The sequence below is a fragment of the Ambystoma mexicanum genome (genome assembly GCF_040938575.1).
Source record: "Ambystoma mexicanum isolate Mex_15411 chromosome 12 unlocalized genomic scaffold, UKY_AmexF1_1 Mex_chr12_unloc.1, whole genome shotgun sequence".
NCBI lineage: Eukaryota > Metazoa > Chordata > Amphibia > Caudata > Ambystomatidae > Ambystoma > Ambystoma mexicanum.
Window position 1 is genome coordinate 12,965,740 of NW_027182322.1, and position 15,874 is coordinate 12,981,613.

General features: G+C 36.1%; 12 non-coding genes across 12 annotated transcripts; all 12 read left to right on the top strand.

The window, feature by feature from the left end:
• Positions 1 to 317: 317 nt before the first annotated feature.
• Positions 318 to 407, top strand: TRNAR-UCU (transfer RNA arginine (anticodon UCU)). Its single transcript is given in 2 exon segments — positions 318 to 354; positions 372 to 407. It is a non-coding gene; the product is annotated as a tRNA-Arg (tRNA).
• A 1,442-nt stretch (positions 408 to 1,849) lies between these two features.
• TRNAR-UCU (transfer RNA arginine (anticodon UCU)) lies at positions 1,850 to 1,939 on the top strand. The gene is given in 2 exon segments: positions 1,850 to 1,886; positions 1,904 to 1,939. It is a non-coding gene; the product is annotated as a tRNA-Arg (tRNA).
• Positions 1,940 to 2,615: 676 nt separating this feature from the next.
• Positions 2,616 to 2,705, top strand: TRNAR-UCU (transfer RNA arginine (anticodon UCU)). The gene is given in 2 exon segments: positions 2,616 to 2,652; positions 2,670 to 2,705. It is a non-coding gene; the product is annotated as a tRNA-Arg (tRNA).
• Positions 2,706 to 4,145: 1,440 nt separating this feature from the next.
• On the top strand, positions 4,146 to 4,235 carry TRNAR-UCU (transfer RNA arginine (anticodon UCU)). Its single transcript is given in 2 exon segments — positions 4,146 to 4,182; positions 4,200 to 4,235. It is a non-coding gene; the product is annotated as a tRNA-Arg (tRNA).
• Positions 4,236 to 4,911: 676 nt separating this feature from the next.
• TRNAR-UCU (transfer RNA arginine (anticodon UCU)) lies at positions 4,912 to 5,001 on the top strand. The gene is given in 2 exon segments: positions 4,912 to 4,948; positions 4,966 to 5,001. It is a non-coding gene; the product is annotated as a tRNA-Arg (tRNA).
• A 1,441-nt stretch (positions 5,002 to 6,442) lies between these two features.
• Positions 6,443 to 6,532, top strand: TRNAR-UCU (transfer RNA arginine (anticodon UCU)). Its single transcript is given in 2 exon segments — positions 6,443 to 6,479; positions 6,497 to 6,532. It is a non-coding gene; the product is annotated as a tRNA-Arg (tRNA).
• Positions 6,533 to 7,209: 677 nt separating this feature from the next.
• Positions 7,210 to 7,299, top strand: TRNAR-UCU (transfer RNA arginine (anticodon UCU)). The gene is given in 2 exon segments: positions 7,210 to 7,246; positions 7,264 to 7,299. It is a non-coding gene; the product is annotated as a tRNA-Arg (tRNA).
• Positions 7,300 to 9,505: 2,206 nt separating this feature from the next.
• Positions 9,506 to 9,595, top strand: TRNAR-UCU (transfer RNA arginine (anticodon UCU)). Its single transcript is given in 2 exon segments — positions 9,506 to 9,542; positions 9,560 to 9,595. It is a non-coding gene; the product is annotated as a tRNA-Arg (tRNA).
• A 676-nt stretch (positions 9,596 to 10,271) lies between these two features.
• TRNAR-UCU (transfer RNA arginine (anticodon UCU)) lies at positions 10,272 to 10,361 on the top strand. Its single transcript is given in 2 exon segments — positions 10,272 to 10,308; positions 10,326 to 10,361. It is a non-coding gene; the product is annotated as a tRNA-Arg (tRNA).
• Positions 10,362 to 13,331: 2,970 nt separating this feature from the next.
• On the top strand, positions 13,332 to 13,421 carry TRNAR-UCU (transfer RNA arginine (anticodon UCU)). Its single transcript is given in 2 exon segments — positions 13,332 to 13,368; positions 13,386 to 13,421. It is a non-coding gene; the product is annotated as a tRNA-Arg (tRNA).
• Positions 13,422 to 14,861: 1,440 nt separating this feature from the next.
• On the top strand, positions 14,862 to 14,951 carry TRNAR-UCU (transfer RNA arginine (anticodon UCU)). The gene is given in 2 exon segments: positions 14,862 to 14,898; positions 14,916 to 14,951. It is a non-coding gene; the product is annotated as a tRNA-Arg (tRNA).
• Positions 14,952 to 15,627: 676 nt separating this feature from the next.
• Positions 15,628 to 15,717, top strand: TRNAR-UCU (transfer RNA arginine (anticodon UCU)). Its single transcript is given in 2 exon segments — positions 15,628 to 15,664; positions 15,682 to 15,717. It is a non-coding gene; the product is annotated as a tRNA-Arg (tRNA).
• Positions 15,718 to 15,874: the final 157 nt, after the last annotated feature.

Below are 15,874 nucleotides of genomic sequence, written 5' to 3' on the forward strand. Positions count from 1 at the left end.
GTTTTTGTATTGTTAACCAATTGTATGTATGCACTTTTTATCCAGTTCTTTTTTATTAAGGTATGGAATTGTTGTCCAAACCTATTCACTTGGCAAGAAAATACTGTAATACCCTATTCTCTGAATTTCTACCCAAGCGAACAAAGGTGCGGTTCAAGGTTTCACACAGAAGTGTGATTCTTGCTACAGACATTTTATGTTTCAGAAAACAATCATTCTTTGATGTGTCCCAGAAGGCTTGATAATGTGATGTGAAGTAAACACCGGATTGACAAAACTTCGATCATCCCTTAATGTACGCAAGTTGATTTTCATCTGGCTCTGTGGCGCAATGGATAGCGCATTGGACTTCTAAGTGAATTGGCAAAGTCATTCAAAGGTTGTGGGTTCGAATCCCACCAGAGTCACATTTTTTACTTTCTTATTCAAACAAGGAACATTATGCATGTGAGGAATGTTTATTTTTGGCCGATGCTTTAATCTTAGTATTTGACCCAAGTTGAACCTATGTATCTAATACAGCATGCAACTGAATCAAAAGCAGTCTGCCTTCCATTGCAACAGGAACATATTGCTCATAAGGAATACAACATCACTGCCAGAAACTTTGCACTTTCCTAATGTATCCTTCCTTCAGAAACATTGTCTTTATAATAGCTGTAAATGAGATAGACCAAAAACACGACACCCTACACTCAGACATTTGTTTCTAGCGACATATAAAGTAAAATCTTCTTTCAAAGCTATTTATGGTATATTCTCTTTGTGTTTTTGTATTGTTAACCAATTGTATGGCTGCACTTTTTATACAGTTCTTTTTTATTAAGGTATGGAATTGTTGTCCAAACGTATTCAGTTTGCAAGAAAATACAGTAATACCCTATTCTCCGAATTTATCCCTAAAGGAACAAAGGTGTAGTTCAAGGTTTCACCCAGAAGTGTGATTCTTCTACAGACATTTTATGTTTCAGAAAACAATTATTCTTTCTTGTATCCCAGAAGGCTTGATAATATGATGTGAAGTAAACACTGGATTGACAAAACTTCGATCATCCCTTAATGTACGCAAGTTGATTTTCATCTGGATCTGTGGCGCAATGGATAGCGCGTTGGACTTCTAAGTGAATTGGCAAAGTCATTCAAAGGTTGTGGTTTCGAATCCCACCAGAGTCGTATTTTTTACTTTCTTATTCAAACAAGGAACATTATGCATGTGAGGAATGTTTATTTTTGGCCGATGCTTTAATCTTAGTATTTGACCCAAGTTGAACCAATGTATCTAATACAGCATGCAACTGAATCAAAAGCAGTCTGCCTTCCATTGCAACAGGAACATATTGCTCATAAGGAATACAACATCACTGCCAGAAACTTTGCACTTTCCTAATGTATCCTTCCTTCAGAAACATTGTCTTTATAATAGCTGTAAATGAGATAGACCAAAAACACAACACCCTACACTCAGACATTTGTTTCTAGCGACATATAAAGTAAAATATTCTTTCAAAACTATTTATGGTATATTCTCTTTGTGTTTTTGTATTGTTAACCAATTGTATGGCTGCACTTTTTATCCAGTTCTTTTTTATTAAGGTATGGAATTGTTGTCCAAACGTATTCAGTTTGCAAGAAAATACAGTAATACCCTATTCTCCGAATTTATCCCTACAGGAACAAAGGTGTAGTTCAAGGTTTCACCCAGAAGTGTGATTCTTCTACAGACATTTTATGTTTCAGAAAACAATTATTCTTTCTTGTATTCCAGAAGGCTTGATAATATGATGTGAAGTAAACACTGGATTGACAAAACCTCGATCATCCCCTGATGTACGCAAGTTGATTGTCATCTGGCTCTGTGGCGCAATGGATAGCGCGTTGGACTTCTAAGTGAATTGGCAAAGTCATTCAAAGGTTGTGGGTTCGAATCCCACCAGAGTCGCATTTTTTACTTTCTTATTCAAACAAGGAACATTATGCATGTGAGGAATGTTTATTTTTGGCCGATGCTTTAATCTTAGTATGTGACCCAAGTTGAACCTATGTATCTAATACAGCATGCAACTGAATCAAAAGCAGTCTGCCTTCCATTGCAACAGGAACATATTGCTCATAAGCAATACAACATCACTGCCAGAAACTTTGCACTTTCCTAATGTATCCTTCCTTCAGAAACATTGTCTTTATAATAGCTGTAAATGAGATAGACCAAAAACACGACACCCTACACTCAGACATTTGTTTCTAGCGACATATAAAGTAAAATCTTCTTTCAAAGCTATTTATGGTATATTCTCTTTGTGTTTTTGTATTGTTAACCAATTGTATGGCAGCACTTTTTATCCAGTTCTTTTTTATTAAGGTATGGAATTGTTGTCCAAACGTATTCAGTTTGCAAGAAAATACAGTAATACCCTATTCTCCGAATTTATCCCTAAAGGAACAAAGGTGTAGTTCAAGGTTTCACCCAGAAGTGTGATTCTTCTACAGACATTTTATGTTTCAGAAAACAATTATTCTTTCTTGTATCCCAGAAGGCTTGATAATATGATGTGAAGTAAACACTGGATTGACAAAACCTCGATCATCCCCTGATGTACGCAAGTTGATTGTCATCTGGCTCTGTGGCGCAATGGATAGCGCGTTGGACTTCTAAGTGAATTGGCAAAGTCATTCAAAGGTTGTGGGTTCGAATCCCACCAGAGTCGCATTTTTTACTTTCTTATTCAAACAAGGAACATTATGCATGTGAGGAATGTTTATTTTTGGCCGATGCTTTAATCTTAGTATGTGACCCAAGTTGAACCTATGTATCTAATACAGCATGCAACTGAATCAAAAGCAGTCTGCCTTCCATTGCAACAGGAACATATTGCTCATAAGCAATACAACATCACTGCCAGAAACTTTGCACTTTCCTAATGTATCCTTCCTTCAGAAACATTGTCTTTATAATAGCTGTAAATGAGATAGACCAAAAACACGACACCCTACACTCAGACATTTGTTTCTAGCGACATATAAAGTAAAATCTTCTTTCAAAGCTATTTATGGTATATTCTCTTTGTGTTTTTGTATTGTTAACCAATTGTATGGCTGCACTTTTTATCCAGTTCTTTTTTATTAAGGTATGGAATTGTTGTCCAAACGTATTCAGTTTGCAAGAAAAAACAGTAATACCCTATTCTCCGAATTTATCCCTAAAGGAACAAAGGTGTAGTTCAAGGTTTCACCCAGAAGTGTGATTCTTCTACAGACATTTTATGTTTCGGAAAACAATTATTCTTTCTTGTATCCCAGAAGGCTTGATAATATGATGTGAAGTAAACACTGGATTGACAAAACGTCGATCATCCCTTACTGTACGCAAGTGGATTTTTATCTCCCTCTGTGGCGCAATGGATAGCGCGTTGGACTTCTAAGTGAATTTGCAAAGTCATTCAAAGGTTGTGGGTTTGAATCCCACCAGAGTCACATTTTTTACTTTCTTATTCAAACAAGGAACATTATGCATGTGAGGAATGTCTTTTTTGGCCGATGCTTTAATCTTAGTATTTGACCCAAGTTGAACCTATGTATCTAATACAGCATGCAACTGAATCAAAAGCAGTCTGCCTTCCATTGCAACAGGAACATATTGCTCATAAGCAATACAACATCACTGCCAGAAACTTTGCACTTTCCTAATGTATCCTTCCTTCAGAAACATTGTCTTTATAATAGCTGTAAATGAGATAGACCAAAAACACAACACCCTACACTCAGACATTTGTTTCTAGCGACATATAAAGTAAAATATTCTTTCAAAACTATTTATGGTATATTCTCTTTGTGTTTTTGTATTGTTAACCAATTGTATGGCTGCACTTTTTATCCAGTTCTTTTTTATTAAGGTATGGAATTGTTGTCCAAACGTATCAGTTTGCAAGAAAATACAGTAATACCCTATTCTCCGAATTTATCCCTAAAGGAACAAAGGTGTAGTTCAAGGTTTCACCCAGAAGTGTGATTCTTCTACAGACATTTTATGTTTCAGAAAACAATTATTCTTTCTTGTATCCCAGAAGGCTTGATAATATGATGTGAAGTAAACACTGGATTGACAAAACCTCGATCATCCCCTGATGTACGCAAGTTGATTGTCATCTGGCTCTGTGGCGCAATGGATAGCGCGTTGGACTTCTAAGTGAATTGGCAAAGTCATTCAAAGGTTGTGGGTTCGAATCCCACCAGAGTCGCATTTTTTACTTTCTTATTCAAACAAGGAACATTATGCATGTGAGGAATGTTTATTTTTGGCCGATGCTTTAATCTTAGTATTTGACCCAAGTTGAACCTATGTATCTAATACAGCATGCAACTGAATCAAAAGCAGTCTGCCTTCCATTGCAACAGGAACATATTGCTCATAAGCAATACAACATCACTGTCAGAAACTTTGCACTTTCCTAATGTATCCTTCCTTCAGAAACATTGTCTTTATAATAGCTGTAAATGAGATAGACCAAAAACACGACACCCTACACTCAGACATTTGTTTCTAGCGACATATAAAGTAAAATCTTCTTTCAAAGCTATTTATGGTATATTCTCTTTGTGTTTTTGTATTGTTAACCAATTGTATGGCTGCACTTTTTATCCAGTTCTTTTTTATTAAGGTATGGAATTGTTGTCCAAACGTATTCAGTTTGCAAGAAAATACAGTAATACCCTATTCTCCGAATTTATCCCTAAAGGAACAAAGGTGTAGTTCAAGGTTTCACCCAGAAGTGTGATTCTTCTACAGACATTTTATGTTTCAGAAAACAATTATTCTTTCTTGTATCCCAGAAGGCTTGATAATATGATGTGAAGTAAACACTGGATTGACAAAACCTCGATCATCCCCTGATGTACGCAAGTTGATTGTCATCTGGCTCTGTGGCGCAATGGATAGCGCGTTGGACTTCTAAGTGAATTGGCAAAGTCATTCAAAGGTTGTGGGTTCGAATCCCACCAGAGTCGCATTTTTTACTTTCTTATTCAAACAAGGAACATTATGCATGTGAGGAATGTTTATTTTTGGCCGATGCTTTAATCTTAGTATTTGACCCAAGTTGAACCTATGTATCTAATACAGCATGCAACTGAATCAAAAGCAGTCTGCCTTCCATTGCAACAGGAACATATTGCTCATAAGCAATACAACATCACTGCCAGAAACCTTGCACTTTCCTAATGTATCCTTCCTTCAGAAACATTGTCTTTATAATAGCTGTAAATGAGATAGACCAAAAACACGACACCCTACACTCAGACATTTGTTTCTAGCGACATATAAAGTAAAATCTTCTTTCAAAGCTATTTATGGTATATTCTCTTTGTGTTTTTGTATTGTTAACCAATTGTATGGCTGCACTTTTTATCCAGTTCTTTTTTATTAAGGTATGGAATTGTTGTCCAAACGTATTCAGTTTGCAAGAAAATACAGTAATACCCTATTCTCCGAATTTATCCCTAAAGGAACAAAGGTGTAGTTCAAGGTTTCACCCAGAAGTGTGATTCTTCTACAGACATTTTATGTTTCAGAAAACAATTATTCTTTCTTGTATCCCAGAAGGCTTGATAATATGATGTGAAGTAAACACTGGATTGACAAAACTTCGATCATCCCTTAATGTACGCAACTTGATTTTCATCTGGCTCTGTGGCGCAATGGATAGCGGGTTGGACTTCTAAGTGAATTGGTAAAGTCATTCAAAGGTTGTGGGTTCGAATCCCACCAGAGTCGCATTTTTTACTTTCTTATTCAAACAAGGAACATTATGCATGTGAGGAATGTTTATTTTTGGCCGATGCTTTAATCTTAGTATTTGACCCAAGTTGAACCTATGTATCTAATACAGCATGCAACTGAATCAAAAGCAGTCTGCCTTCCATTGCAACAGGAACATATTGCTCATAGGCAATACAACATCACTACCAGAAACTTGGCACTTTTCTAATGTATCCTTCCTTCAGAAACATTGTCTTTATAATAGCTGTAAATGAGATAGACCAAAACACGACACCCTATGCTCAGACATTTGTTTCTAGCGACATATAAAGTAAAATCTTCTTTCAAAGCTATTTATGGTATATTCTCTTTGTGTTTTTGTATTGTTAACCAATTGTATGTCTGCACTTTTTATCCAGTTCTTTTTTATTAAGGTATGGAATTGTTGTCCAAACCAATTCACTTGGCAAGAAAATACTGTAATACCCTATTCTCCGAATTTATCCCTAAAGGAACAAAGGTGTAGTTCAAGGTTTCACCCAGAAGTGTGATTCTTCTACAGACATTTTATGTTTCCGAAAACAATTATTCTTTCTTGTATCCCAGAAGGCTTGATAATATGATGTGAAGTAAACACCGGATTGACAAAACTTCGATCATCCCTTAATGTACGCAAGTTGCTGTGCATCTGGCTCTGTGGCGCAATGGATAGCGCGTTGGACTTCTAAGTGAATTGGCAAAGTCATTCAAAGGTTGTGGGTTCGAATCCCACCAGAGTCGCATTTTTTACTTTCTTATTCAAACAAGGAACATTATGCATGTGAGGAATGTTTATTTTTGGCCGATGCTTTAATCTTAGTATTTGACCCAAGTTGAACCTATGTATCTAATACAGCATGCAACTGAATCAAAAGCAGTCTGCCTTCCATTGCAACAGGAACATATTGCTCATAAGCAATACAACATCACTGCCAGAAACTTTGCACTTTCCTAATGTATCTTTCCTTCAGAAACATTGTCTTTATAATAGCTGTAAATGAGATAGACCAAAAACACGACACCCTACACTCAGACATTTGTTTCTAGCGACATATAAAGTAAAATCTTCTTTCAAAGCTATTTATGGTATATTCTCTTTGTGTTTTTGTATTGTTAACCAATTGTATGTATGCACTTTTTATCCAGTTCTTTTTTATTAAGGTATGGAATTGTTGTCCAAACCTATTCACTTGGCAAGAAAATACTGTAATACCCTATTCTCTGAATTTCTCCCCAAGCGAACAAAGGTGCAGTTCAAGGTTTCACACAGAAGTGTGATTCTTGCTACAGACATTTTATGTTTCAGAAAACAATCATTCTTTGATGTGTCCCAGAAGGCTTGATAATGTGATGTGGCGTAAACACCGGATTGACAAAACTTCGATCATCCCTTAATGTACGCAAGTTGATTTTCATCTGGCTCTGTGGCGCAATGGATAGCGCATTGGACTTCTAAGTGAATTGGCAAAGTCATTCAAAGGTTGTGGGTTCGAATCCCACCAGAGTCACATTTTTTACTTTCTTATTCAAACAAGGAACATTATGCATGTGAGGAATGTTTATTTTTGGCCGATGCTTTAATCTTAGTATTTGACCCAAGTTGAACCTATGTATCTAATACAGCATGCAACTGAATCAAAAGCAGTCTGCCTTCCATTGCAACAGGAACATATTGCTCATAAGGAATACAACATCACTGCCAGAAACTTTGCACTTTCCTAATGTATCCTTCCTTCAGAAACATTGTCTTTATAATAGCTGTAAATGAGATAGACCAAAAACACGACACCCTACACTCAGACATTTGTTTCTAGCGACATATAAAGTAAAATCTTCTTTCAAAGCTATTTATGGTATATTCTCTTTGTGTTTTTGTATTGTTAACCAATTGTATGGCTGCACTTTTTATCCAGTTCTTTTTTATTAAGGTATGGAATTGTTGTCCAAACGTATTCAGTTTGCAAGAAAATACAGTAATACCCTATTCTCCGAATTTATCCCTAAAGGAACAAAGGTGTAGTTCAAGGTTTCACCCAGAAGTGTGATTCTTCTACAGACATTTTATGTTTCAGAAAACAATTATTCTTTCTTGTATCCCAGAAGGCTTGATAATATGATGTGAAGTAAACACTGGATTGACAAAACTTCGATCATCCCTTAATGTACGCAAGTTGATTTTCATCTGGCTCAGTGGCGCAATGGATAGCGCGTTGGACTTCTAAGTGAATTGGCAAAGTCATTCAAAGGTTGTGGGTTCAAATCCCACCAGAGTCGTATTTTTTATTTTCTTATTCAAACAAGAAACATTATGCATGTGAGGAATGTTTATTTTTGGCCGATGCTTTAATCTTAGTATTTGACCCAAGTTGAACCAATGTATCTAATACAGCATGCAACTGAATCAAAAGCAGTCTGCCTTCCATTGCAACAGGAACATATTGCTCATAAGCAATACAACATCACTGCCAGAAACTTTGCACTTTCCTAATGTATCCTTCCTTCAGAAACATTGTCTTTATAATAGCTGTAAATGAGATAGACCAAAAACACGACACCCTACACTCAGACATTTGTTTCTAGCGACATATAAAGTAAAATCTTCTTTCAAAGCTATTTATGGTATATTCTCTTTGTGTTTTTGTATTGTTAACCAATTGTATGGCTGCACTTTTTATCCAGTTCTTTTTTATTAAGGTATGGAATTGTTGTCCAAACGTATTCAGTTTGCAAGAAAAAACAGTAATACCCTATTCTCCGAATTTATCCCTAAAGGAACAAAGGTGTAGTTCAACGTTTCACCCAGAAGTGTGATTCTTCTACAGACATTTTATGTTTCGGAAAACAATTATTCTTTCTTGTATCCCAGAAGGCTTGATAATATGATGTGAAGTAAACACTGGATTGACAAAACGTCGATCATCCCTTACTGTACGCAAGTGGATTTTTATCTCCCTCTGTGGCGCAATGGATAGCGCGTTGGACTTCTAAGTGAATTTGCAAAGTCATTCAAAGGTTGTGGGTTTGAATCCCACCAGAGTCGCATTTTTTACTTTCTTATTCAAACAAGGAACATTATGCATGTGAGGAATGTCTTTTTTGGCCGATGCTTTAATCTTAGTATTTGACCCAAGTTGAACCTATGTATCTAATACAGCATGCAACTGAATCAAAAGCAGTCTGCCTTCCATTGCAACAGGAACATATTGCTCATAAGCAATACAACATCACTGCCAGAAACTTTGCACTTTCCTAATGTATCCTTCCTTCAGAAACATTGTCTTTATAATAGCTGTAAATGAGATAGACCAAAAACACAACACCCTACACTCAGACATTTGTTTCTAGCGACATATAAAGTAAAATATTCTTTCAAAACTATTTATGGTATATTCTCTTTGTGTTTTTGTATTGTTAACCAATTGTATGGCTGCACTTTTTATCCAGTTCTTTTTTATTAAGGTATGGAATTGTTGTCCAAACGTATCAGTTTGCAAGAAAATACAGTAATACCCTATTCTCCGAATTTATCCCTAAAGGAACAAAGGTGTAGTTCAAGGTTTCACCCAGAAGTGTGATTCTTCTACAGACATTTTATGTTTCAGAAAACAATTATTCTTTCTTGTATCCCAGAAGGCTTGATAATATGATATGAAGTAAACACTGGATTGACAAAACCTCGATCATCCCCTGATGTACGCAAGTTGATTGTCATCTGGCTCTGTGGCGCAATGGATAGCGCATTGGACTTCTAAGTGAATTGGCAAAGTCATTCAAAGGTTGTGGGTTCGAATCCCACCAGAGTCACATTTTTTACTTTCTTATTCAAACAAGGAACATTATGCATGTGAGGAATGTTTATTTTTGGCCGATGCTTTAATCTTAGTATTTGACCCAAGTTGAACCTATGTATCTAATACAGCATGCAACTGAATCAAAAGCAGTCTGCCTTCCATTGCAACAGGAACATATTGCTCATAAGGAATACAACATCACTGCCAGAAACTTTGCACTTTCCTAATGTATCCTTCCTTCAGAAACATTGTCTTTATAATAGCTGTAAATGAGATAGACCAAAAACACGACACCCTACACTCAGACATTTGTTTCTAGCGACATATAAAGTAAAATCTTCTTTCAAAGCTATTTATGGTATATTCTCTTTGTGTTTTTGTATTGTTAACCAATTGTATGGCTGCACTTTTTATCCAGTTCTTTTTTATTAAGGTATGGAATTGTTGTCCAAACGTATTCAGTTTGCAAGAAAATACAGTAATACCCTATTCTCCGAATTTATCCCTAAAGGAACAAAGGTGTAGTTCAAGGTTTCACCCAGAAGTGTGATTCTTCTACAGACATTTTATGTTTCAGAAAACAATTATTCTTTCTTGTATCCCAGAAGGCTTGATAATATGATGTGAAGTAAACACTGGATTGACAAAACCTCGATCATCCCCTGATGTACGCAAGTTGATTGTCATCTGGCTCTGTGGCACAATGGATAGCGCGTTGGACTTCTAAGTGAATTGGCAAAGTCATTCAAAGGTTGTGGGTTCGAATCCCACCAGAGTCGCATTTTTTACATTCTTATTCAAACAAGGAACATTATGCATGTGAGGAATGTTTATTTTTGGCCGATGCTTTAATCTTAGTATTTGACCCAAGTTGAACCTATGTATCTAATACAGCATGCAACTGAATCAAAAGCAGTCTGCCTTCCATTGCAACAGGAACATATTGCTCATAAGCAATACAACATCACTGCCAGAAACTTTGCACTTTCCTAATGTATCCTTCCTTCAGAAACATTGTCTTTATAATAGCTGTAAATGAGATAGACCAAAAACACGACACCCTACACTCAGACATTTGTTTCTAGCGACATATAAAGTAAAATCTTCTTTCAAAGCTATTTATGGTATATTCTCTTTGTGTTTTTGTATTGTTAACCAATTGTATGGCTGCACTTTTTATCCAGTTCTTTTTTATTAAGGTATGGAATTGTTGTCCAAACGTATTCAGTTTGCAAGAAAATACAGTAATACCCTATTCTCCGAATTTATCCCTAAAGGAACAAAGGTGTAGTTCAAGGTTTCACCCAGAAGTGTGATTCTTCTACAGACATTTTATGTTTCAGAAAACAATTATTCTTTCTTGTATCCCAGAAGGCTTGATAATATGATGTGAAGTAAACACTGGATTGACAAAACGTCGATCATCCCTTACTGTACGCAAGTGGATTTTTATCTCCCTCTGTGGCGCAATGGATAGCGCGTTGGACTTCTAAGTGAATTTGCAAAGTCATTCAAAGGTTGTGGGTTTGAATCCCACCAGAGTCGCATTTTTTACTTTCTTATTCAAACAAGGAACATTATGCATGTGAGGAATGTCTTTTTTGGCCGATGCTTTAATCTTAGTATTTGACCCAAGTTGAACCTATGTATCTAATACAGCATGCAACTGAATCAAAAGCAGTCTGCCTTCCATTGCAACAGGAACATATTGCTCATAAGCAATACAACATCACTGCCAGAAACTTTGCACTTTCCTAATGTATCCTTCCTTCAGAAACATTGTCTTTATAATAGCTGTAAATGAGATAGACCAAAAACACAACACCCTACACTCAGACATTTGTTTCTAGCGACATATAAAGTAAAATATTTTTTCAAAACTATTTATGGTATATTCTCTTTGTGTTTTTGTATTGTTAACCAATTGTATGGCTGCACTTTTTATCCAGTTCTTTTTTATTAAGGTATGGAATTGTTGTCCAAACGTATCAGTTTGCAAGAAAATACAGTAATACCCTATTCTCCGAATTTATCCCTAAAGGAACAAAGGTGTAGTTCAAGGTTTCACCCAGAAGTGTGATTCTTCTACAGACATTTTATGTTTCAGAAAACAATTATTCTTTCTTGTATCCCAGAAGGCTTGATAATATGATATGAAGTAAACACTGGATTGACAAAACCTCGATCATCCCCTGATGTACGCAAGTTGATTGTCATCTGGCTCTGTGGCGCAATGGATAGCACATTGGACTTCTAAGTGAATTGGCAAAGTCATTCAAAGGTTGTGGGTTCGAATCCCACCAGAGTCGTATTTTTTACTTTCTTATTCAAACAAGGAACATTATGCATGTGAGGAATGTTTATTTTTGGCCGATGCTTTAATCTTAGTATTTGACCCAAGTTGAACCAATGTATCTAATACAGCATGCAACTGAATCAAAAGCAGTCTGCCTTCCATTGCAACAGGAACATATTGCTCATAAGCAATACAACATCACTGCCAGAAACTTTGCACTTTCCTAATGTATCCTTCCTTCAGAAACATTGTCTTTATAATAGCTGTAAATGAGATAGACCAAAAACACGACACCCTACACTCAGACATTTGTTTCTAGCGACATATAAAGTAAAATCTTCTTTCAAAGCTATTTATGGTATATTCTCTTTGTGTTTTTGTATTGTTAACCAATTGTATGGCTGCACTTTTTATCCAGTTCTTTTTTATTAAGGTATGGAATTGTTGTCCAAACGTATTCAGTTTGCAAGAAAAAACAGTAATACCCTATTCTCCGAATTTATCCCTAAAGGAACAAAGGTGTAGTTCAAGGTTTCACCCAGAAGTGTGATTCTTCTACAGACATTTTATGTTTCGGAAAACAATTATTCTTTCTTGTATCCCAGAAGGCTTGATAATATGATGTGAAGTAAACACTGGATTGACAAAACGTCGATCATCCCTTACTGTACGCAAGTGGATTTTTATCTCCCTCTGTGGCGCAATGGATAGCGCGTTGGACTTCTAAGTGAATTTGCAAAGTCATTCAAAGGTTGTGGGTTTGAATCCCACCAGAGTCGCATTTTTTACTTTCTTATTCAAACAAGGAACATTATGCATGTGAGGAATGTCTTTTTTGGCCGATGCTTTAATCTTAGTATTTGACCCAAGTTGAACCTATGTATCTAATACAGCATGCAACTGAATCAAAAGCAGTCTGCCTTCCATTGCAACAGGAACATATTGCTCATAAGCAATACAACATCACTGCCAGAAACTTTGCACTTTCCTAATGTATCCTTCCTTCAGAAACATTGTCTTTATAATAGCTGTAAATGAGATAGACCAAAAACACAACACCCTACACTCAGACATTTGTTTCTAGCGACATATAAAGTAAAATATTCTTTCAAAACTATTTATGGTATATTCTCTTTGTGTTTTTGTATTGTTAACCAATTGTATGGCTGCACTTTTTATCCAGTTCTTTTTTATTAAGGTATGGAATTGTTGTCCAAACGTATCAGTTTGCAAGAAAATACAGTAATACCCTATTCTCCGAATTTATCCCTAAAGGAACAAAGGTGTAGTTCAAGGTTTCACCCAGAAGTGTGATTCTTCTACAGACATTTTATGTTTCAGAAAACAATTATTCTTTCTTGTATCCCAGAAGGCTTGATAATATGATATGAAGTAAACACTGGATTGACAAAACCTCGATCATCCCCTGATGTACGCAAGTTGATTGTCATCTGGCTCTGTGGCGCAATGGATAGCGCATTGGACTTCTAAGTGAATTGGCAAAGTCATTCAAAGGTTGTGGGTTCGAATCCCACCAGTGTCACATTTTTTACTTTCTTATTCAAACAAGGAACATTATGCATGTGAGGAATGTTTATTTTTGGCCGATGCTTTAATCTTAGTATTTGACCCAAGTTGAACCTATGTATCTAATACAGCATGCAACTGAATCAAAAGCAGTCTGCCTTCCATTGCAACAGGAACATATTGCTCATAAGGAATACAACATCACTGCCAGAAACTTTGCACTTTCCTAATGTATCCTTCCTTCAGAAACATTGTCTTTATAATAGCTGTAAATGAGATAGACCAAAAACACGACACCCTACACTCAGACATTTGTTTCTAGCGACATATAAAGTAAAATCTTCTTTCAAAGCTATTTATGGTATATTCTCTTTGTGTTTTTGTATTGTTAACCAATTGTATGGCTGCACTTTTTATCCAGTTCTTTTTTATTAAGGTATGGAATTGTTGTCCAAACGTATTCAGTTTGCAAGAAAAAACAGTAATACCCTATTCTCCGAATTTATCCCTAAAGGAACAAAGGTGTAGTTCAAGGTTTCACCCAGAAGTGTGATTCTTCTACAGACATTTTATGTTTCGGAAAACAATTATTCTTTCTTGTATCCCAGAAGGCTTGATAATATGATGTGAAGTAAACACTGGATTGACAAAACGTCGATCATCCCTTACTGTACGCAAGTGGATTTTTATTTCCCTCTGTGGCGCAATGGATAGCGCGTTGGACTTCTAAGTGAATTTGCAAAGTCATTCAAAGGTTGTGGCTTTGAATCCCACCAGAGTCGCATTTTTTACTTTCTTATTCAAACAAGGAACATTATGCATGTGAGGAATGTCTTTTTTGGCCGATGCTTTAATCTTAGTATTTGACCCAAGTTGAACCTATGTATCTAATACAGCATGCAACTGAATCAAAAGCAGTCTGCCTTCCATTGCAACAGGAACATATTGCTCATAAGCAATACAACATCACTGCCAGAAACTTTGCACTTTCCTAATGTATCCTTCCTTCAGAAACATTGTCTTTATAATAGCTGTAAATGAGATAGACCAAAAACACAACACCCTACACGCAGACATTTGTTTCTAGCGACATATAAAGTAAAATATTCTTTCAAAACTATTTATGGTATATTCTCTTTGTGTTTTTGTATTGTTAACCAATTGTATGGCTGCACTTTTTATCCAGTTCTCTTTTATTAAGGTATGGAATTGTTGTCCAAACGTATCAGTTTGCAAGAAAATACAGTAATACCCTATTCTCCGAATTTATCCCTAAAGGAACAAAGGTGTAGTTCAAGGTTTCACCCAGAAGTGTGATTCTTCTACAGACATTTTATGTTTCAGAAAACAATTATTCTTTCTTGTATCCCAGAAGGCTTGATAATATGATGTGAAGTAAACACTGGATTGACAAAACCTCGATCATCCCCTGATGTACGCAAGTTGATTGTCATCTGGCTCTGTGGCGCAATGGATAGCGCGTTGGACTTCTAAGTGAATTGGCAAAGTCATTCAAAGGTTGTGGGTTCGAATCCCACCAGAGTCGCATTTTTTACTTTCTTATTCAAACAAGGAACATTATGCATGTGAGGAATGTTTATTTTTGGCCGATGCTTTAATCTTAGTATTTGACCCAAGTTGAACCTATGTATCTAATACAGCATGCAACTGAATCAAAAGCAGTCTGCCTTCCATTGCAACAGGAACATATTGCTCATAAGCAATACAACATCACTGCCAGAAACTTTGCACTTTCCTAATGTATCCTTCCTTCAGAAACATTGTCTTTATAATAGCTGTAAATGAGATAGACCAAAAACACGACACCCTACACTCAGACATTTGTTTCTAGCGACATATAAAGTAAAATCTTCTTTCAAAGCTATTTATGGTATATTCTCTTTGTGTTTTTGTATTGTTAACCAATTGTATGGCTGCACTTTTTATCCAGTTCTTTTTTATTAAGGTATGGAATTGTTGTCCAAACGTATTCAGTTTGCAAGAAAATACAGTAATACCCTATTCTCCGAATTTATCCCTAAAGGAACAAAGGTGTAGTTCAAGGTTTCACCCAGAAGTGTGATTCTTCTACAGACATTTTATGTTTCAGAAAACAATTATTCTTTCTTGTATCCCAGAAGGCTTGATAATATGATGTGAAGTAAACACTGGATTGACAAAACCTCGATCATCCCCTGATGTACGCAAGTTGATTGTCATCTGGCTCTGTGGCGCAATGGATAGCGCGTTGGACTTCTACGTGAATTGGCAAAGTCATTCAAAGGTTGTGGGTTCAAATCCCACCAGAGTCGCATTTTTTACTTTCTTATTCAAACAAGGAACATTATGCATGTGAGGAATGTTTATTTTTGGCCGATGCTTTAATCTTAGTATTTGACCCGAGTTGAACCTATGTATCTAATACAGCATGCAACTGAATTAAAAGCAGTCTGCCTTCCATTGCAACAG